The sequence below is a fragment of the Octopus bimaculoides genome, chromosome 10, assembly GCF_001194135.2.
Source record: "Octopus bimaculoides isolate UCB-OBI-ISO-001 chromosome 10, ASM119413v2, whole genome shotgun sequence".
Lineage (NCBI taxonomy): Eukaryota > Metazoa > Mollusca > Cephalopoda > Octopoda > Octopodidae > Octopus > Octopus bimaculoides.
This window is the reverse complement of record NC_068990.1, coordinates 70,872,084-70,892,551: the sequence shown is the minus strand read 5'-3', so window position 1 is coordinate 70,892,551 and position 20,468 is coordinate 70,872,084. Positions and strand designations below refer to the sequence as shown.

The window sequence follows — 20,468 nt, the reverse complement described above, 5'->3', positions numbered from 1 at the left end:
AAAGTCATCAAATGTTATGATTGGCATTGGAACAAATTTTGGAGATAAGAGAGAGAGAGAGTGACTGGAGTTTGTTGGTTCAAATAAGTGGATACAGAAAAAGTGTTAGTTTTAGAAAGATAATAGTTTGCCGTACCAGTAACGGTTTGTCAACATTAATAGTTGAGAAAAATTTGAGCTCAAATGAATGTGTAGCCAAAGAAAGAGAAAGGGTGGTGGTGGTGGGGGCAGATAAATATGTTTTAAATAGGGCTGTTTTCTTTCTATTATTTTGGACAATGTTTTGGTTGTATTTCTTGAGAAAAGAATTGCACATATATAATGTGAATTGATTGATCTAGTTCTCAGAAAGCAATTCTATTTCGATGGAAACACAGAACTAAGTGAAACTATTAATGGAATTTAGGGGAAATATTCATATCTCCATTATAATATAGAACAGTCTTTGTTGTTTTGTTTTTGTGGGTGCAGCAGATTTTGTTCTGTTTTGATTGTCAGCATTTTTATTAGTAGAGCTTCAAAAAAAAAAGTTATATTTGGTTTTATTTTCATTCTTTTTCTATCTTCCTTTGCCCATTTGTTTCTTCTTTTTTTTCTGCTTCTTTATCCTTATACCTCACTCTTCATCAAGACTGACCATTCAAGACAGTTGCCATTTCTGTGCTAACTATTCAGGATCATATATATGTGTGTGTGTGTGTGGAATTCCATTACACAATGATAGTACCAGTTTATCTGATCAACGGAACAGCTTGCTCATGAAACATGCAGCTTGCTCCACAGACATGCATTTCCTTAATGTAGTACTCAGAGAGATTCGGTATGACACAAAGTGCAAAGGTTGGTCCCTTTGAATTACAGGTACAACTCATTTTTGCTAGCTGGGTAGACTGGAGCAACATGAAATAAAGTGTCTTGCTTAAGGACAAAAATGCACTGCCAGAAATCAAACTCACACCCTTGCAATCTCCAGCCCAATACCCTAACCACTAAAGCAGCTACCCTCCTTGATTACCACATTAACCCTTTCATGACTAAATTTCTGTGATTTTTGGTTGAATTCTTGATTATATTTTAGATTAATACAAAATGATAAAGAATTTGGTTGTCGTTAGTGAAATATCTAATGTTCACATTTATTTCTATCTTAAGCTAGTTTTGGAGCAATTTCATAAAAGCTTTTTGCATAGAATTGTCAAGGTAGATTATGAATTAAGTATGAAGTCTTTAAAACAATTGGTTTTATAAAGTCAGTTAATATCAAAAAGGTTAAACATTTTGACCAAGCTCCTCTTCTCTAGAACTATACCACCTGGAAGTTCTTTTGAACCCATATTGTCCACCCCACATATAAACTTCAATAATTCAAATAAAAAAATGAATTACTCTAATCACTGTCTACATAAATAAATTATGTGTGTGTGTGTTTCTGTCTACTAAACCCATTCATAAGACCCCAGTTGGCCTGGGGATATAGTAGAAGAGTCTAGCCCAAGGCATCACATTGTGGGACAAAACTCGAGACCGCATGGTTGGGAAGCAGACATAGACATGCCTGTGTAAATAATTGATTGCTTTAATCAGTTTTAATCATTATTGCTAAGTGGACTAGAAACATTCATGAAACTATTACTTTAGATAGTATTTTATTTGGTATAAATTTCCTCTGCTATCTAGTTTATTGGTTCCATTTCAATTTAATCACTTTGCAAAATGGAAGTGTAATCCTATTTGTGCTAATTGCATTAGAGAATAGTGCAATTCCTAGAGATATTCAAAAGAAACCTCCTAAAACAAGATTAAAGATGATTTTTGAATGAAAATAAGTTTAGAATAACTATCAGTCTAATAGTAAATGACTATTAAAATCTTACATTTATTTAAATGCTTCATTTAGTGTCATTGGTTATAATGTTCTAATGAGTCAGTTATGAATTCCCTATATATTCCATGGTTAGGGTGTCAAAGGAGTGTTTTTTCAACTCAGGAACAATAAATACTGCAAGGTAATTTTGTTTGACATGTTGCAGATTGGCAGTTTTTGCACTGATGTGTGTATTCCCTGTTCCTACACACAATGGGCTTCTGCAAATTTCACTTACAAAGCATTAATCAGCCCAAGGTCATGGTGAATAATATACTTGCTTAAGTTTACTGTACTGTAATAATGCTTGCTTCCCAACCACATGGTTCTATCCCACTGGGTGGTATCTTGGGTAAGTGCTTTCTATTATAGCATTGGGCTGACCAAAGCCTTGTGAGTAGATTTGTTAGACAGAAATTGTAAGAAGCCCATTGTATATATATATATATATATATATATATATATATATATATATTTATAAAATGTTAAGGTGTCAATACACTATTTCTAAAGCCTACATTTTCTCACTGCTACTTAGTAAAATGTCAGATCTTACAGTATGTTGTTTATTTTTGGCCATCAGTTTAATATATTGCCTAACAAAATCTCTAAGTATTGATTAATAGCATAACTTGATAATCCTCTTAGCTTTCACTGTCCAATGACATTTTCTAGTACTATAGTGGGATTTACATAATCACTAGAAGTATTGTTCTTAGAAACTTTAGTCATTGATGAACATAGCTACACTGGTTTGATTATTTAATCTGTTACAATTGAGAACAAATCATTCTATTTGGACTTTCTGTATATACTTAAAGGTAAGAGCAGAATGCTTCAACTACAGAGTTGGTTTTCCAGTTCAATTTGTTGTTTTTAAATATATAGCTTTAAAATAATACAAACTAATGATGCATTTTTGTAAAAATATTATTTCTCTTGGATAAAGTGTTTATTTAAAAAACAAAACAATTGAAATTGACTATTTCACATTTATGTCATCTCGCTTTATACAAGCACTGCTGTTGCTGCTCACACAATTCTGCACTTTAAGCACATTCGAGAATTCCTTTGTTAATATTATTAAATGCTTAGTTCTTTATTACTAACAATAAGGAGGAGAAATAGAAGAGATAATTTGCTGCTATTAAAGACAATGGCTACTTGTAAAGTGCAACACACCTCAAACAATTCTATTTCTCTTGTGCTCATATTATATCTAATGACTGTTTTGAAAAAGAAAGCTGATTATTATTATTTACATAATTTAAAAATTAGATTAAGATTATTTATCTAATTAAAATTTCATAAACAACTTTTCAAGCATAACACATTTTTGTTTTTTTGATTAGTTTAGAATATGATGTCATTAGTTTAACTATATATTTTGTGAGGAAACTGTTACCAATAGTTAAGAAATTTTAATATATAATAAAGTATTTACATAATAGACCATTTCAGTCACAATCTGTTTAAAATATTTTACTTTGAGTAGAAAACACCTTTGCTAGTTTTCTTATAATATTTTGTACTCCTCTCAAATTCAAAATTTTGTAGAAAGTTATCTTATTTAATGTTTTCTGTTTTATACTTGTTAATACCATTTGATATTAATATACTATGTATTTGATAATCATTGATATAGTTCTTAACATTTCTGCTTTACTTTTTCATTCTCAGTATTCTTTTTATGAATTTATTAGTATTATTTTCAATAATTCTTCCATGTTTAAATTAAAATTTCAAAATTAACTTTCTTAATTAGTTTAGTATTGTTAATATTTTAATTTTCAATTTAATCAAATCACTGCTGTTTTGATATATTGATTGAAAGGAATTTATTTTTAATCTTTAGATTCATCAGGAAATTTTACTAGTTTCATACTAAAATTTAAAGGTGAAATTTAGTCATATTTAAATACTTCAATTCTATTTTGGTTCTGTTTTATTTAACTTCTTAGAATTCTACTTTAAAATGATCGAAATGACTTATTTACTTTAAAAATTGTTTCTAACAATTTATAGCCTTCTAAGATAAGCAATATTTGTGAGAGTTTTTGTAGTTTTTTAAAAATGTTCCCATCTGTTTAATTATTAGATGTATCTATAACAGAATTGACAATCCTCACTTCATAATTACAAGACAGAAATTATACATCCTTACATATAATAGAAAAAACATCTTAAAATTCTATTTTTTAATCAATTATGTGAAATTTAATTGGATTAATGAATCAACAATAAATTGCTATTTGAAGATATCTTTTGAAAGGTGAGATAGAAGAATGTTTAAAAATGGGTTCATTACTATTTAAGTTTAAATTCAGTAAGATTCTGTAGTTGTACATTGTATAGATTTTACTGTTCAGTTATTGTACTGTTAAATATGAAGCTATCTATTTTTTTGTTATCTACATTATGTAGATTTGTGACGTGAACTGTTGAGATGCTCAGCTCAGTATCATGGACTTTTTGGAGTACAGCAGTCCCCTGACTTTGGAGTCTTTAACAGGGAATACTGCAGTCTTTCTGTCATCAGTATTCCAGGCTGTATGTATTATATGCACACTAGCAATAGATTACATCTGTATTAAATATGATATGTAGGCACAGAAAACAAGAGAGCAGTATAGAAAAAAAAGATTTTATCTTCTTTCCTGTTGTCCTTTTCAACTTTCAACTTCATTATCTATCTAAACCTTGTTTCCAATTTGTTTTTGTAAGTCATCAATCTTGAACTGAAAAGTGAAATTGCTTAAAGACTAGTACAGATAACTTTTCACTTGTATGTAGAACAGTTTCTACTACCTAAATTAAAAATCCAATGCTAATCCCATTAAACTGATTTAGTATGCTGATTAAAGTGCTTAAAAAACTAGGGCAACATGTCTAGTGTCAAAGGAACTGTAAATATGATAACTGGATTACATCAAAATTTAATATTATTAGATTTGTCCACATTGAATCCACTTTTTATATACCTTTATATCTTTATTTTAGTCTTCTAAAATTTAAGCTAGTAGTTCTGTGAAATCATGCCTAGTTTATCTTTATCTTCAGTGTTTACTGTTAATTTATTAAAATGCATTTAAATGTTAGAATTTTTCATAGATTCCCATAGGTGTCTCTCTTTAATCTTTCAAAACTAATCAATATAAAATTGAACACACATTTGTGTTATGCTATGGATAGCTTGGTTTTTAATATTAATTTTTAGTGTTTTAAAGTAAAGTAAATTACCATCATATCTATTCTTCATGCAGGCATGGGTTGGATGGCTCAGCAGGAGCAGACCAGCTGGAGAGCTGCATGGGCTCCATTTGTCTGTTTTGTCATAATTTCTATGGCTGGATGCTTTTCTTAATGCCAATTACTTTACAGAGTATACTGGATGCTTTTAATGTGGCACCAGCATGGGTGCTTTTATGTGACCTCAGCACCTGCGAACCTGCAAGTGCAAGATCTATCAGTTGAGAGAGGAATGTGCCTGTATGTATGGAAGGCTATGATTTTACATAGCTTGATGTGTCTTCTCAAGCACTGAAAGCCACCAGAAGTCTTGATCCCTTGTCATCTCCTCTGTGAGGCCCAATGTCTGACGATTCTTTTTCATCATCTCATCCCATATCTTCCTGGGTCTTCCAAACATTTCCTCCACAATTAGAGATTAGCACTTCTTGATGCAGTTGTCCTCATCCATATGCATCACATGACCATACCAGTGCAGTCTTCTCTCTTGCACACTATATCTGATGCCTCATGTACCCAATTTTTCTCTCAGATCATTTATACTCTGTTGTACATGTATACTGACATTATCCACCCAGCAGAGATGATGAAAATATTTCAAATAGTGCTTATATAAAGTAATGATAGCTTAATTTTTAATTACATACAAATGAATGGACAAGTACTTATCCGGCTGTAAGCAAAGCAATGTTGTTTCACTCTCAGGTAACATTTATTCATCATAGAACTGTCAGTGCTAGAAAGCATATACACTTGAATGAGAAAATATTTGCCTTGAACAAAAGATAAGAAAAATAGACACAAATATTAATTATTTGAAATTATTTTCTTATAGTACAGTTATCATTTTAATTCATTGATGGATTCTATTGATATGTATTGATTTTCCAGTATCCATTATCGTTGCTAAAATTATCATGATAATACAAGCAAAGTATTAGTGGAAAACCAATATAAAATAGGTTTATTTTGAATCCTTACTATTGAATTCTGAACTTATAAATACAATACAATCTTAGATATAATTTCATCTATTTTTGTTATATATTTTGCATCTATATTTAAATTTAGTTATTTCAAATATTAAAAAAAGTTTAAAATATTTTTGTCTTCTTTCTCTCCCTCCCTTTTAAGAATTGTGAAATTATCTGATAAATATGATTAATTTAATTTCTGTAATTCCAGAATTACCATAGTAACCAACCCAGACATTGTATTTTGATATCACATAAGATAGGGCACACAAACTGCTGCTCATAAGAATGAAATGTTTATTGCTCTGTCCTTTAGTATGTTATACTAGCAAAAGATTTAAATGATGTTCTCAGTTAACTGGGTGTTACTGTCTATGTAATTTTATAAATTAACATGTTTTTATTTATGATTTTATAAAACCTTGTATTATACACTAATATATTCAAACTAGTGTCTCCATCTTGGATGTTAAAATTACAGTATTATAGCTGTTGTATGGTAGCAAGACATGGACATTAAGTGTCACTCTAATGAATGCATTGGCACAGTGCAGGATGGATGCATCATACTTGAGATCACTGTATGATTAGAAAAAGAACAACTGGCGAATTTCTGAGATATACCAACCTCCCCCCCGATTATCACAGATCCTCCTCCATGTTTAACAGTTGAAAGAAGGCAATCTAGGTCAAATGCTTATTTTGGCTGTCTCCACACGTATACTCAGCTGGTAGTTGGAAATAAAGTAATGGATGACTCGTCTGAGAAAATAACATTCTTCCACTGCTCTAGAAACCAATTCTGTAGGTTTTTACTCCACTCTAAACACTTTGCAACGTTTGTTTTTGAAAGGTGTGGTTTTCTGATTGCAACCCACCTCTGAAATCCGGCTTTGTGCAACTCCTGGCAAACAGTTTTTGTGGAAACTGGGTTCTCAAGGTAGTCACTAAGCTCTGCAGTAGTTTTGGGAGCTGTAATTTTGTGATCCTTTTTAACAATTTGCGTAACAGTCCGATGGTCCCTATCTGAAAGTTTTGGGTTTCTTATGGAGTTTTATTTTGACGAGAAGGTTTTTCCCTCTTTCTCAAAGGCTGTCATTACTTTCGAGACAGTACTTCTTGATACACCAAACATTTTGGTTGTTTTCGTTATGCTAGCGCCTGCCATATGAGCACCAACAATTTGACCTCTTTGACGGTCCAATAGATCTGTCATTTTAATGAATTTTAATTACCTTTTTCTGATGATATCTGAAAAGAAACAGCAGTTTTAGCAAAACATATTAAGCAACACTAATAAAAAATCAAAAAACATAAAAATAAGCAAGCTTTCGATGGTTTTATAGATAGGTGTTTCCATTATTTTGTCCAACCCCTGTGTATATACATATATATAAAAAATATAAAATATACAAAGATGGGACAGGAATGCAAAACATCCAGACAGGTGATACAAGACAGCAAAACATCCAGACAGACGATACACAGAAAACAAGGATGGATCATTCGGAGTTTTCTATTCTCAGTTGAGTTCCAGATTATCTTTGCAATTTCGGCTGATTATACTTCAGATTGCTCCAATCTGGCCAGCCCCAAGGAAAAACTTAACTAAGAGCATTAGATTCCTTGGAAAAAAGTAGCGAATGTATACAAAAACAAGGATGGAGAAAACAGAGAAATGTTACACAAATACAAATGCACTTTTTTTTTCTGTCCTTGTTTTCATATACATTCACTGCTTTCTTCCCAGGAATCTAATGATCTTAGTTTAGTTTTTCCTTGGGGCTGGCCAGATTGGAGCAATCTGAAGTATAACCAGCTGAAATTGCAAAGATAATCTGGAACTCAGCCGAGGATAGAAAACTCCGAATGACCCATCCTTGTTTTCTTTGTATCATCTGTCTGGGGTTTTGTGTTCTTGTCCCATTTTTGTATTCTTTTTGTATATAAAATATAGCAGCGTACGTACACTTTGGTCTCTTATATGTAAGTATATATATATATATATATATATAAACTTGCTTCTTCAATCAAAGTATTTAAAATGTTCAAGACGTGAGATTATGAAATATATAAATTTGCAATATCCTATTGTAAAGTATCTAACCTCTAATACTTTGTTTTCTGGATTAGTTAGTTGCAATAAGACATTTTCTTTGGAATTTCTAAATTTAAGTCTTGTCAAGATCCAGTTAAATGTATACTATAATTTATATGACAGTCATCTGTATCTTTGCTGCAGATGGACACATTCTCAAACTACACCTACTTTCTTAAAAAGTATATCTTAATGTAATTTATGCTAGTCTTTTCCTGAACAAGAAATGGAATGGCCATGACTTGGTTTCTTTTCATCCTTGGCCTCTTTAATCAGGATTGGCTTGGAGCTAAACAACAACAAACAAATCCTTCTGTTGTAGAAATTTTTTTTTTTTAATTCAACTATTAGTACTTAGCAAATTAATAAATTTAAAGAAATTCTGAATAATTCATATATATTAATTTTTGATTTAATCAATTTTTTTTTTTACATAGAGATTACATTTTAAAAATTGATTTATAATTTCATATAGATGTTTTAGTTTTTCATACATTATTTTTGCATCTTATATCTATAAGTTTAAAAATTAAACAAATCTATGGATATATTCTATTGTAGATTATAGCAAAAAAAAAATGAAACAAATACTGGTAACACATCAATAACTTAATGTCCAATCTTGCTGCCATAAGAATGTTAACTATGCAAATTGGTCTATCCAGTTTACTTTAACCTCTAATATTAGTGGACTTATGAACAATGTGTTAGTGAATATATAAAGGTGGCACGCAACTGTTCACTCCAGAAAGAGTGGAAATGTCCATTTACGTTTTTCTCTGTTTTTGTGTCTGCACACACATGCTGTATAGATGAATTGTTATAACACAGTGTTGGCTAAACAAATATCTATAAATATGATCTGTAGGAGTGGCTGTGTGGTAAGTAGCTTGCTTACCAACCACATGGTCCCGGGTTCAGTCCCACTGCGTGGCATCTTGGGCAAGTGTCTTCTACTATAGCCTCGGGCCGACCAATGCCTTGTGAGTGGATTTGGTAGACGGAAACTGAAAGAAGCCTGTCGTATATATGTATATATGTATGTGTGTATGTATTTGTATGTCTGTGTTTGTCCCCCCAACATCGCTTGAAAACCGATGCTGGTGTGTTTATGTCCCCGTAACTTAGCGGTTCGGCAAAAGAGACCGAAAGAATAAGTACTAGGCTTCCAAAGAATAAGTCCTGGGGTCGATTTACTCGACTAAAGGCAGTGCTCCAGCATGGCCACAGTCAAAAGACTGAAACAAGTAAAAGAGTAAAAGAGTATATTACACTATAGCAATGTAATAAAACATTGTTTATGCATCTGTAATTATCTTTTTTGAAAAAGACTATTATTGTCTGTCTGTCTGCTTGTCTCTTTCCCTCTCTGTCACACACACACACACACATGCATGCATGCATACATATGCACACACTTAGCCTTTCTGTGAAGGACTTTGCATTTTAATTTCTAGCAATGAGAACATTGTGGTCAGAAACTAGTTTTTCAGCTTCAAATTTTCTTTAACTCTCTTTAAAGCTACTAATGTAATGAAAGAACATTATATATGATTAAAATCCAAGTGTTACAAAAATGTCTCTCTTCACCTAAATTAGAAAATTTGATACTCTGGTACATTGGGCTTAACTTGAGTTCTTGTTATGGATAGCCTATTGCAGGTTAACATGTAATTAATACACACCTCTATTTGAGATTTTGCAGTGGCAATGATATAACTTTTTTACATCATCTAGTCAAGTAAACCTAAAATATAATAATTCATTCAAACACACCACCACACATGCAAACACATTCACATACTCTCATGCACTTGGAATGCGGATAAATATTGAATGTACTTGTAATGAATACATTATTGTATTTTTTTGCAATGTTCTCAATAACTGTCAGTGTTTGAATTGTTCCATATTTATAGCTATGATAAAATATTTATGCACTTAACACTATCTTGTAATCCTTTGCTAGATCAATATCCGTACACACCAATGCTCTTCATTAATATTAGCAAAGTTGCCAAGAAAACATTTAGTCATACATGATTTCATAGTTTTTATGAATTTATATAATATGGTATATTGTATGATGAACAAAGCGTGATATCTATGGCTAATATAATATTGTTGAAACCAATGTTATTAGAATGAAGTGATATAAATAAAATTATAATAACAATAGTTTTGACCTTTATAAGACCTTCAGATGTAGAGTATGACTTTGTTCTTTTATTTTTTACTAGAATTGTATGTAGGAATTCAGTGCTGCATAAACAATCTAATGTGTATGTATATGTCTTAAAGCTAGTAATAATGTATTGTGTAAGCTGAAGACTAGATTGTTTCATATACATGAACCAAAATCTGTTGACAAAACAGTTGAGAAGACCCTAAGCTTTACCAATGATGAAAATATAATTAAAAATTGTTGTGATTTATTTATTTTATTATATTCTTTTTGAAAGATTAGAAACCTTTATCTCTGTTTTGCATTGCTTTAGATACACAATGTATTCTGAATAAAGCTTGCATTATGAAAAACAAAATGATATAACTTACTTAGTTTTTACATCATTGCAGGTAAAATAGGTTGTTTATTCAGTAGACCATCAGACATTGCTCTCCCAATGCTAGTATGACCATTCTCCTTTTCTCTATATAATTTTCAGCATTGGGTGCTTGCCTGGTTAGCATTAGAAAGGGCATCTGACTATAAAACAATGTCTCAACATATTTGTTCAAGCATGGAGAAATGGAGATAAAATAAAGGCATGACTCTCTGAACTATCCACTTCATCCCTCCATCTTCTTCATTGTCATTCTTTGTTTCTTTTGTGTTGTATTGGAAAGAAGTGTGTCATCTTTATCATGAACCTGTTGTAATGCATCCTCTGGATGCATCCAGTTTTATGAACTTAATCCTGATATGTAGTTTTGTTTTGTTTTTGGATCTATTTCATTGTTTTATGATTCTTCTGCACATAATTTATTTGTGACCATATTGAGTTGTTTATAGCCTGTTTGTTTGGTTCCAACTAAAAATGATACAAACGGAAAAAGAAAAATAAATAATACAGCAAAATACCTTGGGTTGGCAAGCCTTCAGGGGAGTAATTACCATTTTTAGAAGCATAATGCTACCAAGAGTTGTTTAGATGAAGTGAATATTATATATTGTCCATGAACACTGAAGGAAATTTAAGAGTATGCCTGTAATTAAGAAAATGTGTGATATTATTTAGCCTTGTGTTTTCATTGGTTGAGCGGACCTTATGGTCAAAGGTTTTCCAGAAGCAACTATCCAGTCTTTTCAGGCATAGTCTTACGTTACCCACTATATTCTTCCTTTTCTTAATGACAGTAGGTTATGGCTTAAGATATTTCTAGTAAGTCAAACAGAGGCTTTCTCATAAGCTGTTAGAATGTCTTTTATTCTGTAAGTTAGTGAGATATGAGTAATATAAATAAAGTATCTAATGTAGCATGAACGAATACACTATAAAACTTTAAAATTTAAAGCACTTAAAAATTTTTTTAAATTGGTGTTGTAAGTGAATTTATCAAAAGTTTTTGGGGATATTGAATAATGAAATTTATGGACAACAACTGTACTAGCTATGTATTTTGAACTATTCTATAGTGATTTTTATTTATTTAGCCTACTGAGATTTGGACATGTAAATCTGAGCATGTAAACATATATAAGAACCAAAATAAATAAAATTAAACTCGAATAAATGTTTTATTTTCACTTTACATCTAATACAGAAGGTAATTGAAAAGATGCAGTCAGATTTTGATGTGATAAGAATCTTCCCCTTTCAGCTATTATCAGTTTCTTTTGGAAATAAACAAATGACATTATTGCAGACCTTATACTGCTAAAGGTCATTGTTTCAAGTTGCAGCTATTTTACTATTACCGAAACTATCCATATGGCCATTTAGATAAAAAAAATTTTTTTTTTTTAAATCTGCTTTTTATCATCAGTGCTTATAAGCTCTTTCATTCTTGTTGCAGCAGTAAAGCATCACAGCCAAACTTCTGTCATATGTCAGTCATTGAATGGAAGCATGCCATTATTAAGAGACAATACCATTTTTGTGTTTACAACTATTTATCCAAATACCATTGTAATCATATACAATAGGAGTAGATTGTATGATGATATTTTTGCATAATTAATAAATCTTTGTCCTAAACACAATTAGAAATATATTTAATGGAAGATGGCAATGGATTAACCATTAGTTTTAATAATGAGTGTTTAAGTGTTAGATTAACTGAACTCCTGCTAAGATAATTACATGTAAGTGGCTGATTATTCCATAGCCATATGGAATGTGTACCTTTAATGTAAATCTCAGGGTCAGTCAGTATGACAAAACATGATGAGAGGGAATTTAATCCCAGCAGTGGGATTTATTGACCTTAAAAAGATGAAAGGCAATGTTGAATTTGGCAAGATTTAAACAAGTACAGAGAGCCAGAAAGAATACCACAAGGTATTCTATTTGATTGTTACTCTTCTGCTAATATGACACTTTTTCAATGAAAGTTATTTGTTTGATAAGAATACTTTTTAATTAATCAGTATTATATTTTTATTGACATCCCCCCCAAAATAAACATTAACTATCTCAGTGGATCATTTCAGATAAAAGCTCTTGGCAAACACATACATACAAGCAATATTTAATCAGACACTTTTTCATGCCTGCTTGCATCAGGTGCAATTCATTGAGGCAGATTTCCTGCAGTCAGACACACTTCCTGTCACCAACCCTCACCTCTTTCCAAGAAAGGTAATATTTCGTCATGGTCAGACATGTTTTTCTTGAAAGATTGGAAATGTACCGCCTCACTAGCATAATGGTGATAGTCATTCAGAACCATTGCATGATGTCAAGATAAGGGTATGCATAAAAAAACACACACACACATATGATGGGCTTCTTTCAGTTTCCATCTAACAAATCTATTCATAAAGCTTTGGTCAGCTTATGGCTATAATAGGAGACATTTGCCCAAGGTGCCTCACTATGGGATTAAGCCCAAAGCCACATGGTTGGGAATCAAGCTTCTTTATCCCCAACACACATGTATACATTATCATGTCCAGTTCACCATCATCAATTCACCACAGGGAAAGTTCACTGGCTTTTTTCAATAAAACAGTTTTTAACCATTAATGGTGAGCTACAATGGATATATTTTCTTGGTAAATTTTCCTCATGGTGAACTTTCTTCATGGTGAATTGATAGTGGTGAACTTTTCCTGTGGTGAATTGATGGTGGTGAACTTACCTGTAATCATACATTATACACACATTCACACATAAATTTATTTTATAGAAAACAATGTGTAAAGAAATAATCTGACATGACAAATTAAAAACTGGAGAGTAAACCATAATTCATTTATTGAAGAAATATTAAATTATGATTGTTGTTATTGTTGTTATTTAACCGTACATTATTTCCGACTGAGTTTCTCTAACCATGGCCATCCTATCCAGTTTTTTCAGACAACCTGTCTCAGATTACATTATCCAATATGTTCTTCCCCTTTTTTGTTTATATTTTTAAATGATGTAGTAGGCTTTGAGGGAAATTCGGCTGCTGTTTCTAGTTGGTCACTCAACCTCAAAGAGGCTCCCTCAATGGCTCGTTAATGTATGATTATTTGATGTGGTTAAATTTTACATCAGTTGCCACAATCGTTTTAGACACTGATCAACTCATTGACCTGGAAATCTGTGGTGCTTTTAGTACTCAGGATCAATTATTTATGGTTTATTATTAAAATGCATTTGTAAAGTAAGTCTTTCCAGTAAAAGTGTTTATATAGATAGAATGATCTAAAAGAAATTTTGAATATGTTTCTTTTAACTCTGCATTGATAATTATAGCTTTAGATACATGCCTGATAGCTTCATGCTTCACTGTAGCTTATTATTTTACAAACTATGTCTCTCCATTTGATTATTTATCAAACTAAAGCATCTTAGTACAATAATAAGGACAATGGCTTTCACTCACATAGATAATGTAAATTATGAAATACTTTGTCTCCTTTGACTCTTAAGAAATTATAGAAAGAAATGAAGTGAGAATGCTCCAGTGGATGTGTGCATGGATGACATTGTATAAATGAGCTAAGAGAAAAACTAGGTGTCAAAAGGAATCAAATGTAGTGTGTCCAAGAAAAGACTGCACTGGTATGGACATGTGATGTGTCTGAAGTTTGACATAAGAAAGTTTTAAAGCATACAAAGTGAATTAAATCTGTGGAAAAGAAGTGGGACAAAGTAGTGAAAACCGTTTCCAAAGTAGTGAAAACTGTTCCCAAAATAGTGAAAATTGTTCTTTCACCTCTAGTTGTTTCTTTGTCTATCCATTATCCCCCCACCTCTCTCTTTCTACTTTAAAAACCACTGACCATTTCTATGACTGTCCATTGCTTTTTCCAACTCTGTCTCCCCACCAATATTCTCTGCCTCTCTCATTACACCTGCCATCACTGTCTCTTTAATATTACTGTTCCTCTTCCCTCCTTCTAGCACTGTCTTTTTCATTTCTCTCTCCAGTCACTCTGTCTCCTTGCCATATTCTTACTTCTTTTCCCCTTCCCACTCTGGTTTATCTTTCATAGTCACTCTCTGTCCTGCTACCCACTCTGTTGATCATGTTGTCCTGAATGGAGATCTCATGCAATTGTTGTGACTCCCTTTTGCCTTGCAGGGTAAAAGGCAACCTAACAAGTGCTAGTGCTGTAATGAAATGTTTCCATTACACTCTGTAAAGTGATTAGTGGATGAGATAAGACAAAATAGTGTTGAAAAGTTCCTTTCATCTTGTCTTTCTGTGGAAAATTGACTCCAGGACTTATTTTCTGAGTACTTATTCCATCAGTTCCTGTTGCTGAACTACTAAGTTATGGAGACATAAAGACACCAACATCAGTTGTCAAGCAGTGGTGGAGGACAAACACAGACACAATGACACACACTCTGTGTGTGTGTGTGTGTATCAACATCATTATTACTCATTAAGATGGGTTTGAACCATGTCTCATGTTCTATATGTGTGCATGCACATACAAGGAGGTACCCAAAAGAAACTGGAATTTTGCAATACTACTTTATTCACTTAGTTTTACATGTGTACACTTTTACTGCCTTCAAAGTATTCTCCATTTGAAGCAATGCGTCAGTCCAGACGTATTTTCCACTGTTTGAAGCAGTCCTGGAACTCTTGCAAAGTGATGCCTTTTGACACATCTGTTGTTTTTTTCTTCACTTCTTTCACATCTGCAAAACGTTTTCCTTTAAGGACTTTTTTCATTCAGGGGAACAAAAAAATGTCACCAGGAGCAAGATTGGGTGAATAGGGAGCGTGGGTAAGTAGGGTCATGTCATATTTGGTCAAAAACTGTCTCACACTTGATGCAGTGTGCGCAGGCACATTGTCATGGTGAAACCACCTTCTTCACTCTGCCACAGGTCAGGGTGTTTTCATCTCATCACGTCTCACAAATGCTTCAGAAATATCAAGTAAAATGTCTGGTTAGCAGTTTGACCCGGAAGAGAAAATTCTGTGTGGACAATTCCCTTCACATCGATGAAACAAATCAGCATCATCTTGACATTGGACTTCACTTGATGTGCTTTTTGGGGGCGTGCTGACATTGAATGCTTCGATTGACTTGATTGCTGCATCACTTCCAGGTCATAGCTATAGCACCAGCTTTTGTCACCAGGAATGAACTTCGAAAAAAGGTCTGGATCAACTTCCAACTGTTCTTTCAGTTCACAGCATGCCTTCAGTTGTGACTGCTTTTGATCTTCTGTGAGCAAGTGAGGCACAAATTTTGCTACAACTCTTTTCATTCACAATTCTTCACCCTAAATTCGTTGGCAGGGGCTCCAGGACATACCAGTCATATCAACAAGTTCATCAATTGTTTTTGGCAATGGTCCTCCAAGATCAGTTTATGAATTTTTATGATGTTTTCATCCGTTTAAGAGGTTGATGGTCTTTCTGAATGAGGTGAGTCTTCAAGTGACAAGTGATCATTCCTAAAGCCTAAAAACCACTCACGAACCAATGTGTTTTGCTCATACAGTGAATTTGTAAGCTGTTTGAAGCATGACGACTGTTTCTGCTGCTGTTTTCTCTGGCAGAAAGCAGTATTTCATGGAAGAATGCTGTTCCTTTGTTTCAGCCATTGCAAAAATCAATGAACAAGGGAGAAATACTGCAATACAAAGTTGCACCATGTGGCAGTACAACTTCACTCGCCAATACTGGTCAGCAGACTGATGCCTGAGGGTCACATCATGTGGCTTCTAACTGCAGAAGCCTAAACTACAACAGACTTGTTCCACAGAGAATGTTTCTGGTTACTTTTGGGTACCCCCTCGTGTGTCTGTGTGCCTGTGTGTCTGTGTGCCTGTGTGTCTGTGTGCATGAAGTTTGAGTATAAAAGGTATTCACTAACCAGCTCATTAATTGTAGTTTCAAATCCATTGTAGGTACTTTTTGCCATCTCTTAACAGGCATTGCTTCAGCATAAAATTCTAAATGTTTTATTGTAGCTAAGGAAAATATAATTTCAATGATCTTGAGGAAGTTAATGTCTTAGACAAACATTTTGCATAGGAGTTTTGTCTCTCATCGGCTTAAAGTTTAGGGAAGTTGTTCTGTAGGTTTGCAAAAGAAGACCTTATTTAAATACATATATTATATTTGGATACATATATCACCATCATCATTGTCATTATCATCATCATCCTTCTTCACATTAACATTTTAACATTTGTGTTTCCATATTGACATTAAACATTCAGTGGATGATATTTACCTCACTGTCTTCGACCTTTGGAGATTTTCTAACTCAGTGCTCGTGTTTTTCTACCCTGTAGCAGTATACTCTTCATGCAGACTTCTGTAATCTACCTTTTGCACAAGCGAAACACTTGTTGCTACACTGAAAGAGATCCTTTATTCCATAATCTCATTACTCAAGAAATGCTAACCTTAAGAACTATAAGAATCAATGCTGATTCTTACCTGTAACTCATGTTCTTCACTGAACTCACATCATGTCCTAACTTTGTTTACTTACACTCTCAACAACTATTCACATACATCTATTTCCTTCAGTGTCAGTGGGAGGCCTTGTCAAAATCTCTGCAATGGCAAATATAGACTAGTTTGTTCTTTACTAAAAACTTCTATTACATCTTATCTGAACAAACTCTGTTTTGTATTAACATTATCAAAGACAGTTCCAATATAATATTGTATACCAGTTTTTATATTACATAATAAATGAGAACACTTTCAGCGAGAATTATGGATTAAAACCTTGGAGCAGTGTTAAGAAGTACTGAAGATTATATGTTAGTATGATCATGCAGTATATTATATTGTGTGTGTATGCATGTGTCTGTGTGTATGCATGTGTCTGTGTGTATTAGGAATCAGTTAATGATTTACTTTGTACATGTATGCACATTTAGACAATATTTGATGAAGGAAACTCCTATGTAAAATGTTTACCTAAGACATTAACTTCCCAAAGATCATTGAAATTATATTTCCCCTAGCTATAATAAAACATTTACAGTTTCACATTGAAGCAATGCCTGTTCAGAGATGCCAAAAAGTACCTACTATGGATTTGAAACTACAATCAATAAATTGGTCAGCAAATACCTTTTCTACCCAAACTTCATGCACACAGACACACACACACGCATACATACACAAACAAATATATATGTGCTTGTATACATAGAGAACATAAGACAGACATGGTTCAAACCCATCCTGGAAGGCAGTAACTTTTAATTAGTAATAATGATGTTGACACTCACGCACGCACACACTTGCAGAGAGAGAGAGAGAGAGAGAGAGAGAGAGAGAGAGAGAGAGCCAGACAGAGTGTGTGTGGTCAGTGTGCTGTGGCTAGGCCAGTTTTAATTGCTGGAAGCAAGTCAGGTGATTGAACATGTAGCAGGCCAGGAATATTGTTGTTACTAGCTAAAGTACTTTATTGTAAGGGTAAACCCTCAGTCCAAATGTAAAGTCATCAAGGGCCAGCTGCTCCGCAGCACTTATTCCATAACACTTGTCAAATTGGTAGACCATGTCAGGTGTATGGAAGCTTTGCAGGAGTGATTTTCTCCTATGATAACAATTAGACAATATCTCTGATTTCCAGCTAAGTGTTAATTAATATTGCTGTTTTAAGATCTGCAACTTTTCAGTAAGGCTTAGTCTACAGTTTTGGGATCTGTAACTTCGCCAATGATGTTCTATGACATTGCGATATGCTTTTTAATCGGTGGCCCCTGAGTTTCCAGACAAATTTAGACAAGAAAATAGTGTTTATCTTGTTGCTGACCTGAATAGGTTTAGATGTTGGTAATATTGGCTTTTGACTGCATTCACAATGGGTCCTGTATGATTCCTTTCAATGCCATTCTGGAGTGTTGTAGATACTCTCTCTCTCTCTCTCTCTCTCTCTCTCTCTCTCCCTCTCTCTCTCTCTCTGTTTCTCTATCATTCACATACACACAAAAATAAAGCATTGGCATTTGGTATCCTAAAACCAAAGTGCCATGTAAAAAGCATTGGTGTTTGTGCTGGTACCATGTAAAAAGCACTAGTGATGGTGCCACGTAAAAAAGGGCTGATGATAATGCCATGTAAAAGAACAGGTGATGGTACCATGTAAAAAGCATCCAGTACACACTATAAAGTGGTTGGTACTAGGAAGGGCGTCCAACTGTAGAAACCAAGCCAAAACAGGCTATAGAACCTGGTGTGACCTTTGGCTTTGCCAGCTCCTGTCAAGCTATCCAACCCATGTCAGCATGGAAAACAGATGTTAAATGATAATGATGATATATATCACCACTTTGGTGAAGCTAGATCCTCTAACTGGTCAGCTTGATGTCTGCAACTACAAACTAGCTGTTGAGGCTGCAATCTGCCTAGGTATGTGTTATAGGTTGTATTGTGTATAGCTGGTGTATAGTGTCTTATATGAGATAGTAAGTTTTATATATGAAAAAGTATCTTAAAGTAGAAGCTATTTTTAAAATATTCATCAGTTAAACACTTTAAAAATGAATAAGAGTAAATATATACTATATTGAAATAGTTTTAAGAATGACTGGTATTAATTTACTATAGAAAATATGAGAAATGCTACATTGGTGCTATTGTAAAATCTATTTTTTTAGAGTTTACCATTCCGGTATTATATTATGTTAGAGTTATTTATAGTTTGTGTTATTTTATTTCATTTACTAAATTCATTTAGGATAAAATAAAAAGAATCTCAATAAATTATATTATGCAAACTTTAAATTATATTGCAATAATTTCCTTTGTAACAAATAAAGGTATGTTATTGGTATTATTTAATTTATGGCTTAAAATAACAAAGGATAAAGAAAGTTTTAAATAGTGTATGAAGTATATTGTTGCTCTCACTAATCATCAATAATGTAGTTCTTGATTGTTTGGCCTACAAAAGACAGTAGCGCTATGCTGATTGGTGAGCTGTGCAGTCACCAAAAGCATTGCTTACTGGCTATGCCATCTTTAGCTTAGGGATTTATAGCCAGATAAAATAATGTTGATTGCTGAACTGTCAGTCAAGTAGGTTGAAAGCTTTATTTAGGAACTAATTCTGCTTGTATTCCAAACATTTTTTATTTGTAGCCATATGTGGCACTGTAAGCTGTGATGCAGGACATGGCAGTGCAACTTGTATTCATCAGATCACTGCCAATTAACTACATCATTGGTTGCTTTCAACATCTATATTTTCCAATTATGCTGAATGGAAACAAACTGAAATGTGTACCTGGATTAATATTTTCCCATACATACCTGTATGTATTTTTTCTTCCTTATATCTGTCAGATATTGTTTGGTAAATGGCCATAGTTTGCCTCAATTCTTTAGGAATTAGATGCAACATAGCTCGACAGGTAGGTTATTTTCATTACAAATTTAAAATATCTCTCATTATAGTAAACTTCTTTCTGATTATATTTTCTCAATCATTCATTAGATCTGCTTTTTTCATTTGTTAATTAAAAATAAAATTCGAAGCACTTATGTAAGATTTGTTATTTTTGTGACAAAATTTCAATATTCACTCATCATATGAAAGCCATCCATTTTTGTATTTTTTAACCAGCCAGACAGGTTAGAATATACATATATGTATGTATAAATATATGTATATATATATATATAT

The 20,468-nt window shown here is 32.9% G+C and overlaps 1 protein-coding gene across 10 annotated transcripts in view; it reads left to right on the top strand.

The window, feature by feature from the left end:
• Positions 1 to 20,468, top strand: part of LOC106882425 (oxysterol-binding protein-related protein 6) — a 280,467-nt gene that overhangs the window by 79,589 nt on the left and 180,410 nt on the right. Inside the window, exon 1 of one of the 10 annotated variants that reach the window (XM_052971287.1) lies at positions 2,599 to 2,685. The exons of the other annotated variants lie outside the window; for them this stretch is intronic. The gene's annotated coding sequence lies outside the window, so the exon portion shown is untranslated. Of the gene's footprint in view, positions 1 to 2,598; positions 2,686 to 20,468 lie in introns of those variants that run through there. 10 annotated transcript variants of the gene reach the window in all.